Here is a 6,400-nt window from a genome sequence, read left to right as displayed (position 1 = left end):
GGATATGGGAACTGAGATTCAGAAACATCAAGTGACTTATCCAAGGTCACACAGTTAGTTCATCTTCCCATACCTATTCTAGTGCTTTTTCTTGGTGGAGTGCTGATCCTTCAGCCTCTGGCACTGCCTGGACTGCGGGTACTTAGAGTTTGGGTCAGGCAGGGCAAAAGTGCAAGATGGTGGGGGTGATGTCACCAGTCAAAGGACATTTGGCCCCACCTAAGACATGGCTAGTGTTTTGCTGCAGGGGTAAGGAGTAGGGGGATATTTTCTATATTGGTGTTCTGCATCTGTGTGGGTATTGATTTCTTTCTCAAAAGGTTCCATCTGCCTTTTATCTAATTGTATTACTAATCTTCATCCCAGTCCTTTGAGGATTTTTATCTCTGTTCTATAGAGGTGCAGGTTTCCAGGGTTACCAGAAATCCATAGATTAAAGCTTTTCTCTGGCTTTCTTATAAAGGTCCTTATCAGTGGAAATCTTACTTTTCGTCATCTTTATTTTCTGGGTGGTATATCGCTTACAGCTTTTCTTTTTTTTTCACTTCTTCTTGCAGATAGTTTGTTAAGAATAACCCCTGAGAAACTCCCTTGTGCAGAAGAGGATGCAAAATAAATTATAGACACAATGTTCTCCATGACAATTAAAAATAACCAAATCCTACAAGGTCAATGTCAGAAGGTGGGAGAATGCTCTGCTCTTGAAATCCGCGGATCTGGGATGGATCTGGGTTTGTCAATAACTAGTTGTATGATCCTGATTTAGTCATGTAACTGCTCCTTTCCGAGTCTCAATTGCTTCATCTGTGAAATGGGGAAATAATAATTGGCACATTTGTTTGTGATGAGTTGATGAGATGCTTCTGTCAGACAGGGCTTCTCAGACTTTAATGTGCATGGAAACCACCTGTGGGAAATGCAGGTTAAAACGCAGATTCTGAATCACTAAGTCTGAGATGGGGCCTGAGATTCTGATTTCTATCAAACTCCCAAAATATGGAACCAAGGTTGAGAACCACTGTCTAAAAAAATGCTGGAAAAGCATGTGGTTACAGACACAAACGAGTGCCGAATACTGAAGTGATGGGAGATCAGAGCAGCATTTATAAAACGTCCCCAGTTCATCTTTCTTGATCTTTAAGACCTGCTAGAAAGTAGTGTTTAATTGCGACCTTTATTGTTATGGTCACATTACAGAAGTAATGAGTGGTATCTATGGACACAAGGCTAACTCACATCTCAACAATTTCCCTGGCTGATATTCAAACTGATTTACAGTTCCAGGGGCTAAAGGTTTGAAAATATCCCAGCAGCCTACCACACAAGGCAGCTAAATTAAACTTAACACCCAGGACCTGTGTGATTAGAATAATGAACTATTCCTATCTTCCTCGAAGACCTGTCAGTGGGGGAATAGTGTAGGGGCAGGAGGAAGCCAAATTCAAGGAGCAGAACCTTTATTATAAAAATAAGAAGTCCTACCGACTGTCTTCATATGAGATAAATTGTTTGGGATGGTGAGAAATTTGTTATTTCAGTTTGCCTTGAAGTTTGGTGGATTTTTGACCCAGAGAAACATTTTCTCTTTTTCCATTTGAGGACAGTGGGCAAAATCTTGTTATTGTCAACATCATGTCCCCCTGGATTCCATGTCCAAATTCTCCATCCCACCCTCAGGTACTGGACAATCTAGTGAAGGGTTGTAGACCAACCATGCTGCTTGCACCCCAAGACTTTGTCAACTTTAGAATGATGAGCCAAAATTGCAGACTGCTTTATGGTTTCAAAAACACTTTTACTTAACGTTATCTTATTTGATCCTATGACTGTCCTTTAAGCCAACAAATATTATTTCCATTATCAATTTTGGGGAATGTATGTGATATGTCCAAGTTCATACTGAAAGTGTCAAAGCTGGAAGGCAAAACCATCTTTTGACCATTTATTTATTGCTCTTTCCACAATAATATATCTATCCTTGTTCTAACAGAACGGTGTCTTTTAATCCTGGACTCACAATAAAAGCTTTTAAAGAATAGTGATGCTCAGGTCCTATCTTACATCAATTAAATCAGAATCTTTGGGGTCGAGCCAATATCCATCTGCATTAAAAACAAATTTCAAGAGTGATTCTAATGTGTACCCAGAAGTGAGAAATCACTGCTCTGGAAGAAGTAGTGGGAACTGTTAGAGGAATTTTTTTATTTTTATTTTTTAGTCAAAAAGGAAGTATCTGCTTATTGAAGGCTAGATATTGCCATGGCTCTTTGTATGTGTGATTTCTAGCACCTAGCTTAACGCCCGGCAGAGTGGAGCAAAGGAACCAAAATTATAGAGGCCCTACTATGGGTCAGGTGCCTGGTTGGTCATTTAACTGGCCTACATCTCAGCGGGATTGGTATCATTACCTCATTTTATAGGTGAAGGCACTAACATATGCCAAAGTTAGTATATGTAACTAACTTAGTTAACTAGTTAGTAATTCATTCAAAATCGTGCCACTTGTAAGTATCAGGGCTGGGATTTGAACCAACATCTGCTCGTCTCAAAGCCCAAGTGTGTTCTGTCATGCTGCTGGTACTACACCCTGGCTGAGGTCTGACCGGACTGGAGTAAGGACAAGATGTTGGTATGTTTCAAAAGCTTCCCAGGTGATCCTAATGTGTAGTCAAGCCTGAGAGTCACTGCCACACACCATTCTGCCTTTCCAACATGCTTAGAATACGTTTGTTGAACTTGAAGGGTATTGAGGAAGGGCTTCCTTAGGCACGTAGATATATACACATATGCACACACACACATCAATCTATCCACATCTCCCCCCATCTTTCCACCCAAAATTAGGAGGGATAAAGATGTTCTTTCCGGAGGAAACACTTTTTCAAATAGGAAGTCCAGTCATTTAAATTCACATGTCAAGCCTTTCCTGAGAACTTGTGCCTGAGAGCTGGGGCATCTCAAAGATGGCTGGGCAGGGAGGTGGCACAGAGGGACTAGGGAAGGGTGTAAAAAGCTGAGCTGTAAAGGAAACTGCCTTGTGACTGGAAGATCATTACGAGGTTTAGAAAACATCTTATTAAAACCCTTGATCCCAGAAATATCTCTGGGAGAATGAATTCATATTTTGAGGAAAATATGGCAGATTTCCACCCTTGCAATGGGTCCTGGCTGCACTAATCTTCAGTAGGTCCCGTGTGCTCGTATATCACTTTCTGGGGTTCATGGATGAGGAAGATGAATTTTAGTCTCAGGTAAAGTGATTTTTAAGCACTGCTATTGTTCCCAAAACCAGATCTAACTCACCATTGTTATTCAAAATTCTAATTAAATGCTTCAGAATTACAAGAGAGAGAGAGAGCCATCTCTCCATTAGTGTTCTACCATGTTAGAAGAAAACACAATCTAATTTTAATATCAATGTTTGAAATTTGTCCAAATGAAAATTTCTAGTCAATTGCTTTCAACTGGCTGCTGTCAACCTTAGTTGAAACTGAGATTCCAACTTCTAAATACCAGACTATTATCTGAGGGTCACAGCTCAGTGACACCAACCTTAAGAAAGGAAACCTTAAGCTCCAAATTGGATTGGGTCCAAATTAATTTGTTTTTGGCCAAAGTTCATATGCTGGCTAAGTGGAGAACCATTCATTGCTTTAGTTAAACATTTTGCGTCTCCTAAGCCAATATTTCAGAAAGGTATCCTAACCTCTGTTAATGACATTTGAATTCAATTCAAGAAGTATTAAAGGAAGGAATACTTAAGTGGAAGATTCAAAGTGGAGTAAAAAGGAGTCCTAATCATTTGTTCATCAAACATTAATCAAGCTGTTACCATGTGCCAGGGACTGGCCTCAGCTGCTGCCTTTATCGTTGAAGCTTCTAATACCGTGGGGGAGGCCCACAGTATTTCCTCAGCACCGTCCTGCCAAGTAGGAGCAGTATTTTCACATCTGTCGCACAGCTTAGAAGAAAAGGAAGGAAGGCAGCTGGCATGGACTGTCTCTGTTAGCTGTGCATCGCTCCTTCCTTATGCTGACCTGAGCCACACAAGGCACCAGACCTTCGTCAGCCCTGCATATTGTTACATCCTGGCATTGAGATGGTTTGGCTACAGCACTTCTTGGAGCTGTTCAAGGTGGTGACTATACTTGCCAACTTGTTGTGTGGGTTTAGTTCATTTTATAACTAGGGAGGGGGAAGAGGCTCACTCTGCTATGGTGATCCCTTTTTTGATCTTTTAAAACCACAGAGACCTCTTTCTGGAGCCCAAACCTTATAGGGACCCGTAGGGTAATTTCATTTGGATAAGGATAATGCATCATAGTAAGAGGAAATCTGCCAGTAATCCATTTTTCCATTATTATAATGTAACTCACTTAACTGAAGCAAGAATGCTGGATCTTGACCTTCTATCCAAAAAGACATAGGGTAGAACTCCATCAGGCCAAGGGGAGGGAAAAGTAGGAGACGTCTGGGGTCTTGGCATTAACCAGATCACTAGGTGGGGTTAACCAGATCACTAGGTGAGCCAAAGGCCCAGGACAGTTGGATATCAGTGGATAGGAACAGACAGAACTCAGGTGTTTCAAAAGTCTAGGTACTGGCCAAGGAGTGAAAGGGTAGTTCTGGTCAGAAATAGACCAGAAGTGAGAAGCCTCGGGAACCACAAAGGACCAAGGTGCTACTACCATGTTTCCCTGAAAATAAGACAGGGTCTGATGTTAATTTTTGCTCCAAAAGATGCATTAGGGCTTATGTTCAGGCAATGCCAGCCTAAAAAATCATGCTAGGGCTTATTTTCCGGTTAGGTCTTATTTTTGGGGAAACACTGTAGCTGCTGAGGTTAATACATCCAGCCTGTTCGTACATCTTGAAGATTAAGATGGTGTGGCTACAGCACTCTTTGGAGCTCTTCAAGGTAGTGACAATACCTGCCAACTTCCTCTGTGGGATTCGTTCATTTTATAACTAGGAAGTAGGAAGAGACTAGGAGTTCTCAGAGATAAGGAATCTTTGCAGCTGTCTTGGCAGTAATGTCTGTATGTGGGTAGGTGTATGCCTGTAGATGGGAGCGGAGAGGTGAGAAGGGAATGCAGCTGATTAGGGCGGGAGAATGTAGAGTTGTTAGGAAGCTGTTTCTACTCATTAAAGCAGAGTAAATTCTTCCATATATATTCTTACCTTATTGCTGCATTTATCTTTATATATATATATTTTCACATGTTACCTCCCCAGCTGACTTTGAAGCTTGCAGGGCAGGGACTGCATGTGGTTTCCATGTGGCTCCTCAAACCCATAAAAAATGACATCTCTAAAAATTATCCATGTTATTTTTGCCACCATTGTCTCTGACACAAGCGTTACACTTGATTGCAAAGCAGTGGCCTTATGTTAGAGACCTTGCTTACATGCGCTGCCAAAATATCCAGGAGAAATAATGTTTATTGAGAATGGCTGCAGGCTCGGCCCTGTGCTGATGGTGCCAACCTCAGTGAAAGTTGCCATCAACCCAGATGGTTAAGTTAAGTCAGCCCCAAAGATGCAGCTCTTCTCATCTCCTGGTTATGAGCTGTTCCCTGGTAGCTCCTGGTATTCTGCTCCCAGGTCTTTTATTTGGATTTCTTTTTCTGGGCTGACAGTCTTCTAATGAGGTGTGGCATTTATTCCTCCTAACTCCCCAAATGCTGTGATACAGTTAAAGCGATGTTATTGGCTTCTCTGCCTTATCGTGTTTGTGAAGACGGTACAAAGAGAGGGAGAGTAGAAAAAAGGAAAAGGTCAGGTGTGCACCAAGGGAGAAAAACAGAAGGAAAAAATAGATGAAGGGTGAAGAGAAATAAGAAAGAAGAATAATATGAATCTTCTTGACAGTTTGAGTTTTGGCCTTATTCAGAAAGCTGTTTAAATCCTTCAGTTTCTCTTTCAAGCCAGTCCCCTGTGGAAACTTGAAACATCTTTTCTGCCTGGGATGCAAGCTGTAGGAAACTTGAAAGATGCAAAGTTACCTATCTAGATCCTTTTCCTATTTAAGGTGTGTGTGTGTGTGTGTGTGTGTGTGTGCGCGCGTGCATGTGTGCACGCCCCCTTCGTAGGGCTATGACAACCACTTCTGAGTTTGAAAACCAAAGATGAATTCTCTATTTTATTCCTCAGAACACAGGCTCTGCTTGTAGATTGTTTTTTCACTGGACTGACTTAGTAGTGTGACTGAGGGGAGAGTAATTCAGTTATTTATTTTCAAGCCATTGGTTAGCCAGGGGGCAAGGGAAGGGAGATGATTAACTCTTATTTCTATGATTGCTGTATGAATTTTGCAGAAAGAATAAAAATGTCCCTTTCCTCCTCTGTCCTCCTGCAATCCCGGATCCTTGCTCTCCTCCTCTTTCGCGTTTCAGCCTCT

Source organism: Rhinolophus hipposideros (genome assembly GCF_964194185.1).
Source record: "Rhinolophus hipposideros genome assembly, chromosome: 10".
In the NCBI taxonomy this organism is placed as follows: Eukaryota; Metazoa; Chordata; class Mammalia; order Chiroptera; family Rhinolophidae; genus Rhinolophus; species Rhinolophus hipposideros.
The sequence above is the reverse complement of the archived record's forward strand: the minus strand, read 5'-3'. Positions refer to the sequence as shown.